Raw genomic sequence first — 17,488 nt, 5'->3', positions numbered from 1 at the left:
AACTGGAATAACAAGACACATGGTTAATTCACACTACAGCGAACTCCAGCTCTACTCTTTTTCAAAGAATCAGTATAATTTAACTAAGGGTATCACTATTTTCAAAGCTGTGCTTTTTGATCAATGTCTGCAACGGTTTTCATTAACTATTTTTTCAAGGACACTTGTTAAATACACAGAGAATGAATTAAAAAGCTGAAGATAATAATTTCAGCAATACAGGGCACCCCTGCTATAAGTCGCTCTGGTATACATCCATTCTGCACTAAAGTCATTAACACTTGTAGGAACTGATGCATTCTCCCATTCCCCGCTTTTAAGTCACTGACAAAAAAAACCCAAAACAAAACAAAACAGAAAAACCAATTTGCACAAATGGAAGTCACCCATGGGAAAAAAATTCCCCACTTTAAGTTGTTCTGCTTTAAGTCCAAGTTTTTTGGAATATATCTTGGACTTACAGCAAGGATGGTCTGTATACAGGACTACATTGGATGTAACAGTCTGTCAAGATATGCAAGCTAAACTACATTCTAGGCTTCCAGTTGTTAACACCATTACAGACAGCAATATCAATGTTTAAAAATATCTTTATCGCTGATGGGTGAGAAACCTATTGCCCACAGGTCAGACTTGAACAAGGGAAGGGGAAGCTTGCATATCTTAACAGACTGTTGCATCCAATGTAGTTCTGTGTACAGACTGTATATGTTTTTTGGAACATATCTGGCCTCTTGATCTTCTTCATCTGGTCCTCAGGCCACACATGTTCACTAGTGCGTGAGGGATGTGGCACAGAAACTCCAGGCCCCTCCCCATAATGACACGAGCTTTATCCCTGCAGTAGGAGGGGGACCCCTAGTCTTGGTGCTCCCTGAGGGTGGGAAGCCGTGAAATGTGGTGCCTCCCTACCCAGGGCAGAAGCAATGAGTGCTGGCTCATTCTGCTGTAGAGAGAAGGCCTGAGTCTCTGTATGCCCTTGCCCCCTTTTGGGAGTTGAACATGTGTGGCCTGCCATGGATTTTTAGGTGGGTCAATGGCACCAACATAAAAAAAGATTCCCCGCCCCAGCCCTACAGGAAGAGTGTGATTCAAAACTATATTTCAGACCTATTCTGCTGATCCTTTTCAATGCTTTTTTTCTTCACTGACTTCGTATTCTAATTGTTGTTATTCATTTGTAAAGAATATTACTAAGCCATACTTCAATAAAGTATGAAAACACAGATTTCACTTGCTTGATTTGTGGCGAGTAATACAAAGCATATTCAAAAGGCTGTTCCACATGTTTGCCATAATAGGAACATTCACTACATCTGATTATTTAATTGACTCAGATGCATGAATAATGGACTAGGAGTTTTCAAGCCAAACCTCTAAAACATACCTGCTAAGGCATGCTTTATAGGTGATCTGCCAGAAATAACCTGAATGCAAATTTGGTACTCAAACTCAAAAGAAAAATATTGTATGTCTAAGGACGAGCTGTTGGCCTCATCTGATATGACCTTAATTGAGATCCTGGATTCATGGACTGATGTGTCATATGTGGGGCAGAAAAAGAGTAGTGCCTTCCAGCTAGAGTTTTCTTGTAAATAAAAGTGAACTACAGTTGTCTTATATAAAAACTTAGAGGAGAGGAAATATATAGTTATCCATGTCCATTCCTTCTAAGATATAATACAGAAATGGACCTTCTACCTCAGTTTCCTTGTATATGCACTGCATGACTGAAGTGTATGACTTGTTCAGAAAGAGTTTGTCTACACTGCAGAGTTTTTTCGGAAAAATGGCCATTTTTCTGAAAAAAAAAACCCTCACACCCACACTACAATCGCATTCTTTCAAAAAAAATCAAAAGAACAGAGGGGTTTTTCCAACATTGGTAAACCTCTCTCTAGAAGGAAGAAGCCTTTTTGCAAAAAAGCTTTTTCAGAAAAAGGCGTGTGTGGACGGGGAAGGAGTTCTTTTGGAAGAAGAGGAAAAGAGGAAAAAGCACAGGTGCCCTGGTGGCCACTCCGTCCATAGTGATCACAGTTTAAATGCAAGATAGCGTCCATTCAGTGTGGATGCTATCTTTCGAAAAAGCAGATCATTTTTTCGATGCGCTTTTGCTGAGCAGACGTTCTCTTTTGGAAGAAGTTTTTTTGGAAGATCTCTTCTGGAAAAGTTTCTTCCAAAAGAAGCCTGCAGTCTAGACATAGCCTAAGCTAGCTGCTTTGCTAAAATTCATCTGGACCTGCTTAGTAAGTTATATTTTTCATTTCAGCCTCACATTTGATATATGTCAACACTCTGTGTACACAGAATTTTAAAGTACAGGTCAGCTGCTTATTAGTGGGGCAACATGTAATTACATTTGTCCAAACTGGTTTTTCATTGTTCTAGCCTTCCAGACAATGGAATTGTCCCCAACCAGCTACAGGGCAGAGTTGGGTCACTCACATTTGGAAGACTACTCAAGCATATACACGAGAGCAGGGCTAATCAACACACACAACCCGCAGGTTGCATGTGGCCCATAGCCCATTTGTTTGTGGCCCGTGGTGCAGTTTGGATTTATGCAGGGCTCAACATGCGGCCCATGGGTGGGATCCTTTGAACATGGTCTCCACTGGGAACACTCTCCACAATGGAGAGGCAGCTCCCAGCTGGAGTGAGCACTGAAAAACACAAGCAGAAGGGCTGGCTGGAACAGATGGATACAGGGTGTTGGTATTTCTAGCCCCCAGGGAGAAGGTGTCGGAAGCACAGGGGCATTGTGGGAAGTGTTTTGTATTCATGCTCATCAGTGTGAATGAAGCTATTTGCATATATATTTGAATGTATATGCAACCACACTTAAGCTGCAGCCCTTGGCATATGCTGAGAGTATCATTGTGACCCCCAAGACTTCCAAAGTTGACTAGCCCTGCATTAGAGGGTCTCAAACTCAATTTACTTTAGGGCCAATGCCAGTCTTCAAATCATTTTAGTGGGTCAATGGACAACTCCCTCTGGCAGGGCTCCAGAGGAACAGGGGTCTACATGCCTTTCCCCCATGTGCGCCTCCCTCCTCCAACTACCACCTCCTGGCTATTTAAAACCCAGCGGGGACCCCCGCCACCATCACTGGCAATGCAGCAGCGCTAGTGTGGCTTCCTGCTTCAAGTTCCATGCTGTTTCCAGCATGGCCCTGTGGCCTGGGGGAGGGGAGTGCAAGGCCATTCTGTCCATCGGTGTAAGCTGTGAAACTGTTAACTCATTTTGTGAAACTGCCTAGATATCAACTTTCCTGATCTGATCACAAGCCGCCTGATAACTGGGACCTTTTTATTTTCATGGAAAGCCGCAGCTATCAGAGTTACTAGAATAAAACCAGATCTGGGAATGTCACTACCTACTGCCTCATGTACAACTATCAACTCTGATCTCTCTGATTTAGTAGATTATGCTTGTTTGTTTGTGCATGGTATTAGAAGAAAATCCCAGCCTTCTTTGTCTTTTCCCCTTTTTTTGTGGAGAAAAACTAGAAAATGTGTCCTATTTCAGATGAAGACCTCAAACAGCAGGTGACAAATAAAAAGATCCTGAAGTGTATTTTTATCTGTGATTTCAAGAAGACATTCTCTTTCTTGGAGTGTGGGAGGAGAGGCTGAGTTTTGAACACCTGGGGTTGGCAGTACAGTACATGTAAATTAATAGTGTCTTCCCTTGTGTCCAGGATCCCAGATAGAAACCAGGATCCCATAAAAGACACAAAACTGAGTTCTTACCCTAACAACCCCATATCCTAGTCAGACTGGCATGTCTGTCCTCCCCACTAACATCTGTGTCCTAGCACTGGAATCTTGTTTGAACCCCCCCGCTAACCTCCGCTCCCTTGTCGTCAGTGCAATCAAAAGAGAAATGCACTGGCCTCAACCCACTGGCTGCAGAAGTGTATCAGCTCAGGCAGGTCCCTGGCCAGAGAGATTCACATCACAGTGTAAGAGGACAATGCAGCTTCATACACTGAGCAGCACCCTCTGTGGAAAGGATAATGTGGGGGCCTCGGTGACCCTGAGAGCCATGTATGAGGGTGAGTCGTTTGAGTTCCATCCACTCGCACGGGCCTGATTAACTTTTTCAACATATTTTGTGGGCTGGAATCACAGAGTGCTCAGACCACAGAGGGAGTCTGAGATTCCTGAAATTCACTGTCATCACTCATCATCTGGAGGTGTATAGGTATAGGACCTGTGCTCCGGTCCTCATCAGATAAGGACCTGTGCAGAGGAAGAAATGAGAGAGAGAATTTGGACAGAACTAGGAGAGAGGTAAAATTTGAGGGACAAAGACAAATATAAAAAAGGAAAAGTGTCTGAAAATAAACAAACATTTGAGAAATTATGTGGATGGAAAATATGGACTCTAAAAAAGAACTGAGAAGGTGCACCCAGGTATAGGAAACCAGACTGGAGAACAGGAAGTGAAAGAGGGATTTTAATTTTATAGGAAGTTTTCTTTATAGAACATTTTGAATTTATGATTTACTAATAATTTGGCTGGTTCTCGTAGCATCAACAAGAACAGCAGCATGAGAAGACCATTGGCTTTAGTCAGGAAGAGGATGAAACTCTCCCCAGACTTAACCTCACATGGATGCTGTGGTCGTATTTATTTTCCTATTGAAAAGTTGATATGATGGTCAAATTTGCAATCATCTTTCAACTACATTAAAACAACCAACTGGAAATGTGTTTGTAATTGCTACTTGATGTGTTGTTTCAGACTCTGACATTCTCAGGACAGTAGAACGGTCTCACCTCTAGAACCACTGCTGATGCGCAAATAAATCTTGTGGATTTAGACTGTAGGCTGTGACAGAGGAGCACTCTATGCAGCTCAGAATAGAGGGTTTGGTACAAAGGTGGTTTTAAGTAAAGCTAGGTCAAAATTTATCATCAAAACAGTTTTCTGACAGAAAATGCTCTATATAAACAGAAGTTTTATTTTCTTCAAAACCCACAGCAATTCAATAAAATCCTCTTCAAAAATTTTGAAAACAAAAATGTTTTCTCAGATTTTTTGTTTTGAGAATATTTAGGGATTTCATTTCAAAATGAAAATTTTGTTTTGAAATTTTTTTTATTTTAATTTGTAATTTATACATGTTATAACATAATAGTCAAAGGGCATACTATGACATATTATAATATGACATACCATAGCAATTTAAGTAAAATAATTGAATATTTAAAGAGGCATCTGCTTCTTTCTGCAGATTGAAACTATCTTTTTTTAAAGAATAGCCTCTTACGCTTTGTGTTGTAATGAAACAGTGTGACACATCATATAAGAAAATCAGATAAGCATTGAGTGTTCTACAGAAGCAGCTATTTTCAATATTCTTGTATTATCCTGAAATATTTTTTAGATATTGAAAATTGTTGTTTTACTAGTACACTGAGTTCTTACCCAAAAATAAATCTATAGAATATTCTATTATGTCAAATGATATGTGAGCAATGTACAGTAGGCACTTAACTGTTATATAGATAATAACAAATTGCTGCATATTTATCTACCCAATGATGGTCTTTAAAGATACATATTTATCTGTAACTAAGTACATGAGTTGGCAGTAACCAAAAACAGATTATAGTGTAACTTTCTATGATAAACACAAAAATGTGGTTCTTCCTCTCTTTTACTCCACCCCACTTTGACATCCAGTATTAATTCAGGTAGCATAGAACAAATTTATACTTATTATATAATGGGAAGCAACAGTGTAGGCAAAAATCAGGTGTCTTTGTTCACATCTGCTAGTTACTCACACTGAAATGTGGATAATTATGCAATTGCAGAAAACAACTCTATTGTACAGTGACCTTGGATCTAGGCCTATTACATGCTACTTCAACTACCTGAAAGGCCATTATCAACTTCCCTTTTATGACCTAGAATATCACTAGACCATGAACATTCCCTGAGGTAAATAGACTTTTTCAGATGTAGTCATAAAAAATAACAACATCATGTTTGCTGGTATTGTTTTGGGAAGGACATTGTTTACACACTGTACCAGTCAGTATGTCAACTGACTGTTTTTCATATATTTCAGTAGCCAAAATGATAGTGGAAAGCTTTTTATTAAGAGTCTCCAAAACCAGAAATCCTATTTATTAGGATTCTATGTTGTAAATTTGAATTCAGTCAATAGTTTTATTTAATTTGCAGCATGGCTTAGAGAGACTTTGATTATATCATAAAGAAAACGATGGCAGCGTTTAACCCATTTATTCTTTTCCTAGAAAGAGCTGCTACTACCACATCGATTGCTTAAGGAGATGAAAACATATAGTATCCAAATATTTGCATACCAGCTCTAAATTATAGCACGAAGCATCTGAACAAGCTCATTATGGGAATTCCCTTTTGTACATCAGATGTATGCTTAATTTAAAAACTGCACAATTTACCTGACTGTCTTGACTGCTCCACTGGCACAAGCAGGTTATGTTTCTGTTCTTAAGTTTCAAAGGCATCAGAGTGGTTTGGATGAGACAGGCTCAATCACTGGGGAAATACCCCGTATTGTCCTACCCACGATCAAGTCTTTACTGCCTGTTGAAGAAGCAGCAATGATGCGACCTAAGGGTGGACTGAATACCTTCCCTGATAATGAGGGTTACCTACCGTAGGGTTTCCATTAATAGGCATAAAGAGAAACATTAAAGGGTGGGGTTGCACAGGAAAGTGCAAACACACAGACTTGAACTAAAGTAATTTGTCTAACTTTTCACATGAAAAGTACTCAACACTTTTTGCTCCTGGGAATCAACTCGATTTTTGCTAAGAATCTGGATAGTATTTACAAATGAAAATTAGTGAAAATACCAATGCCTTGAGTTAATCAGACACTCACTAGGCTGGGTAATATGGACACAATAATAATTACTAAGCAGCCACACTAGCACCTGAAGTACAGTGAATAAATCACATACTGTTTCAGACAGTAAAATCACAAATACATGTAAGATGCGTAGCTCAGAGAATCACACATTATGCATAACTAATTAGCAATAAATAACAGATTACTTTAAACATGGAAGAAATTAATTTGGTGACTTCCTTGATAAATTCACCCAACCACTGCTTGCTAGCAACACTTAACTTGCTGGAAATCACCTCCACTTGGCAAGAACATGTATTTTTCCTCCCCAGTGAAGGAGAGGCACTGACTTCCCCCAGCTAATTTAGAATAAATAGGCTTCCAAGAAAGGAAAGCAATATTTATTTCTGATCAGTTTCTTAGAAGAGAATGGCTACAAAGTTGCTCTACTGTCATTTCTATAACCCATAAGTGTAGTAATAACTGGGTTCCTCCTGGGATGGGTGAGAGTGGACTCATAGATCAACACAATGGCAAAAACAACTGGTCAATCTCTGGAGAACCTCCATACCTTCATCTTTTCAACATTGACAGTAAGGTACTTCTGCACTAACCGAAGTGCACCTGTGCACAAAAGTAGGCATTAGCTTCAGCAAATACCTGTGACATCACATCCCAATTCATTTTGCCTTGGGTTATTTTTAAGAACTCTTTGGTTGTGTCTAGATTACATGGCTCCGTGGACGGAGCCATATAAAGTAGTTTACTCGACATAGTCAATGAAGCGGGTATTTAAATAATCCCCGCTTCATTAAAATAAAAATAGCCATCATGCTGTGCCGACAATCAGCTGATCCAGCACAGTGTGGCAGTCTAGATGCGGCGCGGTCAACAAGGGAAGCCTTTGTCGACTGCTCCAGTATGCCTTGTGAAATGGAGCCATGTAGTTTAGACACACCCTTTGATGCTACAAACTTATCTTCTTTCATAGCTAGTTTAAAAAGGTTTTAAGGGTTGTTGCATCACAAGATGATAGCAAAGTAAATTGCATGCAAAAGCAAAATAAGAAAACTCATTTGGAGGTTTCTCCTGAGGAAAATCTTGTATTGTAGCTCATTTCCAGAATAGCAGGGTGTCGGTCCCAACAATTTTCACACAAGAGAAAAAGCATCATTGTATCAACAGCACAAAAAAATAAGTCAGACAAACTGTAGCAAAATGTGGATGAGACCATCATGATCATCTAGTTAGACCTCTAGACCACAGTACCAAACCCACCCCTTACTGTTACAGACCCCCTAAGCTCTGGTTGGGTTACTGAAATCCTCAAATAATGATTTAAAGATTTCAGGTCACAGAGAATCCACCATTTACACTAGTTTAAAACTTCAAGTCATCCATGAGTCTAGGGTTGCCAGTTTCAGTTGGATACATTCCTGGAAGACACATGACATGACAATCTTTAATTAGATAATAATATTAAATTCCTGGAGAATCCGGGATAGATTCTGCGCCACTCAGCCAGGCTGCCACACGGGAGCAAGCGGCGGAAGTGGGGAGTGCAGACCCCAAACAGCCGCTTGCGCCGCTTGCACCCGTGCGGTGACCCAGTTGAGCAGCGCAGAAGTCAGCCGAGCGCCACGACAGGAAGCAACAGTGCCACCTAGAGGGAACAGCCAGCATTTCAGCATTACAGAGTCACAGACATTGGGCTACTATATATATGATGACACTAACAATTATGACAGAAACCTTGATTCTTTAGGGTTCATTTGCTCCTTCTGTTAATTCCACGTAGAAAACCAGTTCTTATAAAACATTGGATTAAATTTAAAAACTCTTGCAAGTGAAAATTATCCAAGTCTCTCTCACAAAGAATTGCTTAAAACCTCATTTGAGATGACTCCTAACAAGCACGAAGCCAAATGCTGGCTCCACAGCTCCCATTGGCTCCAATGAGAACTATAGCAGTAGAGTCTGGGTAATATATCAAGCCTTCCTTGCTGTCCACGCACCTTCGGGCTGTAGGGACCTGGCGGCTGCTTTCTGGGAGTCACAGTCAGGACTGCCGGGACCCTGCATCTTCAACTTCTCATCCCCAGCCCCACTACAAAGCTTGCATCCCAAGCCAGAGCCTTCACCTCTGCTTAGGGTTGCCAGATGGTTTCAACAAAAATACCGGACACACTTGACATTACATCACAATCTACTTTACTCTTATTTAGAAAATACCGGACATTTATATTTTCTCAGTTTGTTTCCCAAACAGAAAGCTCAAATACTGGGCTTGCAAATACAGGTGTTCAAAACTGGACACCGGGCACCCTACCCCTGCCATACCCCAACCTCCTGCCCCAGCCCTTTTCCATATCCTGAACTCTTCATTTCTGGCCCCACACAGAGCCTGCATCCCCCAGCTGGAGCCTACCTCCCCACACCCCAATCCCCTGCTCCACCCTAGAATACACTCCTGCTGGCCCCAAACCTCCTATTGCTGGCCCCACCCCAGAGCCCTCCCAAATCCCAATCTCCAGCCCAATGAAAGTGAGCAAGGGAGCAATGGCGGGAAGGAGTGATGGAGTGAGCAGGGGCCTCAGAGAAGGGGCAGGGTAGGGCTGTTCAGTTTTGTGCAATTAAAACGTTATCTTTAGCCCATGATCAGGCCTAAAGAAAAGAACCTGCTTTCATGGCCCACTCCTGTCACATGGGGAATGACATATGGCATGGGAAACAGGGGCAGCCCTTCTATGATGCTTCCCCTTCATTCCCTAGGCCAACAAATTGATTGAGAAACTTCTGTGGTATTTGGATTCCATGTCTGGAAAGGGGACAGACTGCAATGGCCTAGATGTGTTACATGCATTTTCATTTCTGATCCTTAGGCTACATGCTAACTTTAGCATAGTTGCTCATAGTGCTACAGAAATCTCTTCACTGGGGTGTCTCAGGGCATCTGTGTGATGGATAATCCCTGGAAATAGGGCTGCAAAAGGACTCAAGCTATCAGGGGACTAGAGGACTATCAAGAAGCCCAGAGCCAGTGTAGAGGCACAGAGCCTCTGCACAGACAGCTCCGAGTTTCCGGCAGATCCGTTAAGATTTTATTGATCCTCTACAAACCCCACCCCCAACAAATGAATTCAGATTCAAATGCAAAGGGAACATAGTGAATAAGGTTGCCAGGTGTTCAGTTTTCACCTGGACAGTCTGGTTTTCACCGTCTCTGGTAAAACAATGTACAATGTCCAGTATTTTCTATTTTCTTGGATGGAAGGTTGGCAGGGACATTCTTCCCCTGCTGCATCCAGTGGGGGTGAGGGGAGTGTGGAGCGGGGCAATTTAAAGGTGCAGTGAGGTTTTTTTTTTTGTTCAACCATGTTCCTGTCATGTTCAGTATTTTTTTTTAAGTATCTGGCAACCCTAATAGTGAAGGTTTCATGCTTGGGCCTCTCTCATGGACATTTCCTTAGTAGAGTGTGATCACCACATTAGGGGGGAAAAAAGCACATTCAGGTTGGGAGATTTGCAGAAAATGATATCGCCGTTTGCAGTGTCTGCTTGTAGGCCTGAGATTTTTATGCAGCTATGATTCACCACTGTCATACAGTTCCTACATGAATATTAACTGCTTTCTTTGTAGCTCACAACTCCTGGAAGTCTATAACTCATATTCTGTCATTCCCATTCTCCTTCTTCAGATAAATGTTCTGACTCACAATATTGGTTTAACAAGTCAATAAAGACACATTATTAAGAGCTATGCATTTATTGAATGCCATATACTTTAGTGCTTTTTAAAATCTCCTGTTGGTGTTGCATGAACAAGAAAGATGTTAGGATCTATATACCACTGATGTCTTCTTGCCTAACTATCCATATTTATTTCCTAAGTTGTGTCAGCCTTAAGTTGATTGATGGCTACAGATTAGCTTTGTTACCTCCAGGACACTAATGTTAATGAGAAGTTGCACCTTGGAGGGTTACGCCTGATTTAATATATTGCAACAAATGAAAGGACTCTTAGATTAAGGGAGAGGGAGCTTTGTTTTGGATCCAAAGAAGCAGATCATAAAAAAATTGTAGATTTCCATGATCTCTGTCTCACAGCAGTTGTAATTTTACGCTATTTTAGTGATTCTTTCACATAGATAGCTTTTTAAATAAATAATGTTTGTGCTTTAGAATTCAGTTTCATTGTAAAGATGAGCCACTTTCCAGTGCTTCTGCTTAATTTATTTCAATTGAAAATGGAAACTTCAGCTGAGAAAAGCTATTTGACAGCTGAGGACATAATGTTCCAGCAAACACAATAAACCCTCCCAACAATCTGCCCCCCCCCCATAAACATAAGGTTTCATGAAGCTCTCATTAAAATACCTAATCACAGCAGCAAACATAAACTCTTCAAACAAATCAGAGACAATGCAAGTTTTAGTCAGATAATTTAGGCACCGTTCCATTTGCTAATGTTAACAATTAGCTACCAACAGGAAGCTGGGAGAGCAGGGGGAAGGAGAATGTTCTTGTTGCATTTACTGTATAATTTAAACAAGGTTCCATTTGTGTCAATAGAATCCTACATCGTGCACTGTGCAGAGAATAGAGATGGGGAGAAAGTGGTGGGAGGGAAGCAGCCAGAATAGCTTCTGTCCACAGCAGGCCAGGGCACCCTGCAGGCAGGGGCTGCTTTGACTTGGAATGCATTACAGCCCAGTGGCAGGCAGGGGATCACTTCAGTCGAGCTGGAGTGGCCCCCCACATGCACCTCTTTAATCGGTTATCCAGTTAAACAATATGTAGGTTAGCCAATTAAACAGGACTTTTACATCCCCAAAACAAAGTCCTCCAGTGTCCAAAGAACGTCTCTCTAAGCCAGTGGCTCTCAAACTTATTTGATCGCACTCTCCTTTGTGTCTGTAGTCATTTATGCCCCCCACCACACTGATAAAAACCAAGCAATTCTCACTAAATATTAAAGATAATAAGGCTCTGATCCAAATAGAACCAACAACCCATTGTAATAAGAGTGAAAGGAAAACTGTGATAGTGGTGGAGGCTTGCAATTAAATGTGCACACAGAGTTGCAGCAATCAGATTAATGTATAATGTATAACAACTTTGTATAATGCGATGAAAGCTTACTGGAAATACGTCAACATGCACAGCACTGTCTAGAGTCAACTGCAAATACGAGGACCTGATATTTCTGGAGGAATCAGCGTTGCTAATTATTCATTGTTGTGTGTATAATGTGTGAAGCAAGTTTTTTCCCCTAGTGAGGGGGAGGGGAGAGCACGGGGGTCGTCTCCCTCCCCCTAGCTGGGGGAATACCAGCATAGGGAACCTAATGCATGGGCCTGCAGGCTTTTTCCTCACGGCTCTCATTGATCAGGAATTGCAGCCAATGGGAGCAGTGGAGGACAGTGCCTACAAGTGCAGGGCTGTGTAAAGCCACATATTCTCCCACACCAGAACTGTGCCATCTCAGTGCCCCAGTCCCCTGTCCCCTCTCACACCTTCTCTCCCTCCTCAACCTCACGACCCCCACACACTTGCTCCCACACCCTCCATCTCTCCCTCCCAGACCCCTCACCCTCAGCCTGCTCCAGCACCCTCCCTCCTCCCAGACCCTACACTCCCATCCCCAGCTTGCTCCCCAACAACCCCATTTCATACACTGAACTACTCAGCATCCCACATGGGGCTGTAGTGCTAGGGGAACCCTGGTGCCCTGAGTTGCATGATTGAGGTGTCTTCTTTTTTCTGCTTCTCAGTTGGGGGCCATATCAGTGAGGGCTTTTTCTCCCGCATTCTGATTTGGAAGTCAGGTCAGGGAGAGGTTCTTTTTTTTCTTTCTAACCTACCCCAGAATACATTCTCTGCTCCCCACTAGAGGTTGCCCACCAGTTTGAGAACCTCTGTTCTAAGCTAACATCAGGGAGTGAAAGAAACAGTAGAGAAAGAAAGCTGATTCCAAAGTCCCTACCCCACCATCATGCCAATCATTGCAGCATGCTGCAAAAACTGTCAGCATCTAGATGAGAATATGTGGATGTGAAGGCAACTCTTTGTTCTTCCTAGTTCCTTTACTCAGAACTAAAAGAGCAATTGTGCTATGCACCCCAAGCTGGAGTCCATGTCCACCACATTCACAGTTCTATAGCCAGCGACCAAGTAAAGCAATCCTCATTTCTCTTTACTCATGGCTTGTTTAAATCACTTCGATATGGAGGAACAGTAAGTGAGGAAAAAACTAGCCAGTGGGATGTCAAGAATAAAGATGATGGGTGACAATGGAGGTTATGCTAGACTAAGGGGGACAATTTATGGCACAGGGGATCAAGAACCGTTCCTGAGGAGTGGGAGGAGAGGGAGAGAGGATACAGAGGGGAAAGTTTTAGGATGGATTTGGGACAGAGGAAGAGACCAAGAGAACTGGAGAGATAGGTGAAAATGAGAGCCAGAGAGTGTGACAGAGAAAGAGATGCAAAGAAAGATGAGTAAAACTCAAAGGAGAGAAGAGAGAAAGAAACAATGGGGGAGGAAGAAATGGTAGGCAGGAAGGGGAAAAAAGGCAGCAAGATGATAATATATTAGAACATTCACTTTCCCTGCCCTCTTCTCAGCTCCCTGCAGCCAAACTAAAATTTTGACACTGAAATAACACAGTGTTTCTTGAAGTGGTTTGCTAAACCACTTTGAGAAACCTGTTAACTGGCTGCACAAGTCTGTTTACTTACCGGTGCTGTGGCCACAGAGCCTCGCGGCTCCTGTTGGCTCCATTTTGCCATTTGCAGCCAAGGAAAGCAGTGGTCCGGCTCATGCTGCTTCCCATGGCTCCCTTTGGCTGCAAACGTCAAAACAGAGTCAATAAGAGCTGTGAGGCTGCGTGGCCGTAGTGCCAGTAAACAAACAAACTGGAGTGGCCAGTTAACAGGTGCCTCAAAGTGGTTTTGTGAACCACTTTGAGAAACACTGCAATAAGAAAACCAAGGATACCAATGACTAAAAATCAATTATGGAACTGAATTCTGAGCATTCATAAGACTTGCTCATGGCCTTATACCAGATATTTTTGCACCACAAGAAGTCAGCTAGAAGGGAACTAACAGGAATTTAAAGATTTCTCTAGTTAACAATAACTTAAGTAAAAATGGTCTCAACATAATTAGATGCAGTGAAATTTCGTTAACCTAATATTCCATCATAATAGCTTCTTCTATGTAGTTATGGTCTATCAAACAAATAGATATATATGGAGATTTCAGAGTTTGAATTAACAATAAAAAATAACATTTCGCATTGATGTGGCTTTTATATATTCAAAGTGCTGTGTAAACATTAACTAATTGAAGACCCAGTCCCATTTCCATTTACGTCAATGACACAAGTCCCACTGACTTCCTGGCAGGATTATCCTCATATAACTCCTGGGAAGTATGCAATTACAGTCTTCCCTATTTCAAAGTTTGGGAGACTGACTCAGGGACCACTTAAGTGAGTTGCTCATGGGCACACAGGAAGTTTTTGGAAGATCTGGCATTAATAGTCAGGATTTCCTGAGTGCATGCTATATTTGTTCCTCTAGACCATTTTACAGTATTACTGCTGACCACATTAAAAAAGTCTCTGCTGTGCATGCATCTCCCCTGACATTTAAAATGAATACAAATAAAATAAATCTATAGGGTCCAAAATATTGATGTGGTGGCAGAGAACACAGGAACAACAATGTTCTTATTAAAAAAATCATATTTAAGTAAAAATGTCTTAAGGCTTTAAGGTGTTTTCTCAAAGAGGAAATACCTGTAGACAAACAAACGGAGAAGGGAACATCCCAAAGTATGATTTCCTTTATTTACTTTAAAATGAATAAATAAATTTAAAAAAACCCACGGTGAGATCCCTGGGAAGCAGGTAGTGTCTGAGTGCACCACTCATATGACAGATCTCAAATAATAGCTATGGGCTATAAAAACAAGGAAAGTGTCAACTTATTACCATTGTGACTTGGCACTGTGCAGATGTTCCAGTGGGGAAAGTATTGGAACTTTCTCCCTTTGTACCCCCATAAAGGGTTGAGTGCAAGAAAAATGTAAGGTAAACGGAAAAACAGGTAATTATAGGCCTGTCAATCTGAAACGTATTCTAGGCAAGATAATAGAGTGGCTGATAAGGGACTTTATTAATATAGAATTAAAGGAGGATAAAACAGTTAATGCCAATCAACATGGGTTTATAGAATAGATCCTGTCAAATTAACTTTATATTTTTTAAATTAAAATACCAATTTGGTTGATAAAGGTAATAGTATTGATGCAATGTACCTATACTTCTGTCAGGCGCTGACTTGGTATTGTACAACAACTTGCTTAAAAATACTACAATGATATAAAATTAACATGGCATATATTATATTACTAATATCCGGCTATCTAGTGGGTCTCAAAATATCACTGTAAACAGGGAATGATCATTGAATGGGTCTGTTTCTATTGGCCTTACATTATTTAACATTTTTATCAATGACTTGGTAGAAAACAAAATCACTACTGATAGCATTTGCAGAATGCACAAAAAATGGGGGAGTGATAATAATAAAGTGGACTGGTTACTGATACAGAGCTGTCTGCCTCTTGGTAAACTGAGTGCAAGCAAAAGTGTGTTTTATTATAATTAAATGTCATTGTAAACATCTAAGGCTTGTCTAGATTATATTCCTCTGTCGAAAGTGGAATGTAAATGAGCCCAATCGAAAGTGCAAATGAAGCACAGATTTAAATATCCTGCACTTCATTTGTATATTCGTGTCTGATTTCTGTTTCAAAAAAGGGTTTTTTGAAAGTAAAGTCTAGACAGAGTTCTTTCAGAAAAAAAAAACTTTTTTGAAAAAACCTGTATTCCTCATTTTTTCAGTCCCTAGGGACTAAGGCGATTCTAACATGATGTGGGACTCTATCCTTCTAAGCAGTGATTCTGAAAAAGTGGTTGTTAATCAGTTAAACATTGTGCTCTCACTATAATGCTGCAGCTAAAAGATATACTTTAGTATTCTTAATGCAAACCCTGGATTCTCAAGTCGTGATACCTCTGTGTTTTGTTCTGGTGAAATACTGTGTCTAGTTCTGGTGTCCACAATTCAAAAAGGATGCTAATAAATTAGAAAGGGTTGAGAGAAGAACCACAAAAATGATTATAGATTAGAAAACCTGCTTTGGAGTAATAAACCAACTATTTAGGGTAACAAAGAAAAGAGTAAGTGTGACTTATTAATCTACATGGGGAACAAATATGGGCTTTTCAGTTTCCCAGAGAAAAAGCATAACACAATCTAATGGTTGGAAGTTAAACTTAGACAAATTCAGACTGGAAATATGGCATACATATTACAGTAACAGTGAGAGTAATTAACCATTGGAACAATTTACCAAGGCTCATGTGGACTCTCCCCACTGACAAATTTTAAATCAAGATTATTTTTTTTCCTAAAGAAATGTCCTAGAAATATTTTGGGGAGAGTTCTATGGTTGGTGTTATCCAGAGCTCAGTCTGGATGATCATAAGCGTCCCTTCTGGACTTGGAATCTAACATCATCAATTACCCCCATCAAAGAGATGGGGAGGAGGCAGGGCCTTTGCTTTGCCTCCTCAGCACTGGCAGGGCCAGAAAGGGCAGTCCAGGGGTGCACATTTCCTGTACACTGGGCAGCTCCAAAAGATGTTGTGCCAGATCCCTAATGAAGGATGTACAGCCCTGTATACCATTCAATGCAGGGCTGTGTCTACAAGGCAAAGTGCACTCCTGAAAGTCAATCTACAACTTTACAGACAGTGAGAAGAATTCAGGGTGCAGGTAGTATGATTTTTGTCACCCAAATTAGTAATCCTGTATTATGACCCTACTCAAAAGGCTATTAATATTAATTGTATGTATTACTTCTACAGGAAGCAGCTTCTATATTCCAAAATTTGGGAGAAAAACTACCCCAGCCAATGGGCTTGACCATGGCCCCTGTGAACCAAATATGGCCCAACACAAGTAAATATATACTAGCTTGCCTAATAATTTTTAAATAGAAGTAGATTTTCAGACTGTGTCAGCATTTTAGCCATCTTATTGTAAGCAAATAGATAAGGCACTAGCTGCATAATCCAAATCCCATTGGAGTCAAATAGGAATTCTTCCACTGATCTCAACCTGGGTCCTTTCTTCTAAATTTCACTTTAAAATATTCAAGTGACAAAAGATACTGCAACTGAAACGTAACTACCACATATTTACTACTGTACTTATAGTTTATAACAAAACAGACACCTTAGTATAAATATAAGGACATTAATACACTTTTTAAAGGTGTAAATACAAAATTATATATTCTACGAAGCAATTCATATGTTAAAAGCTCCCTAAATACATATTTGCCCAATAGACCATAACTCCTCACAAGGAATCATTGTAGTCTATGGATAAATTCATAATTACATAGCTAATAGTTTTAAACTGCACTTTAATAGACCTTTTGGGGTTCCTAAATTACTCCTAAAAATCTAAATTAAACCTTTAAGCACCCTATTTGTGTTATGGGTCTGATTCAAATTAAAGAGTCAAATTCTGTGTCGTGCTACCAA

The 17,488-nt window shown here is 40.6% G+C and overlaps 1 protein-coding gene across 2 annotated transcripts in view; it reads right to left on the bottom strand.

The window, feature by feature from the left end:
- The window catches only part of SYT1 (synaptotagmin 1), a 520,808-nt gene that overhangs the window by 303,180 nt on the left and 200,140 nt on the right, over positions 1-17,488 (bottom strand). The window lies entirely within an intron of this gene.

The sequence above is a fragment of the Pelodiscus sinensis genome, chromosome 1 (genome assembly GCF_049634645.1).
Source record: "Pelodiscus sinensis isolate JC-2024 chromosome 1, ASM4963464v1, whole genome shotgun sequence".
NCBI classification, from domain to species: Eukaryota; Metazoa; Chordata; order Testudines; family Trionychidae; genus Pelodiscus; species Pelodiscus sinensis.
This window is presented reverse-complemented; position numbering and strand designations above follow the sequence as displayed.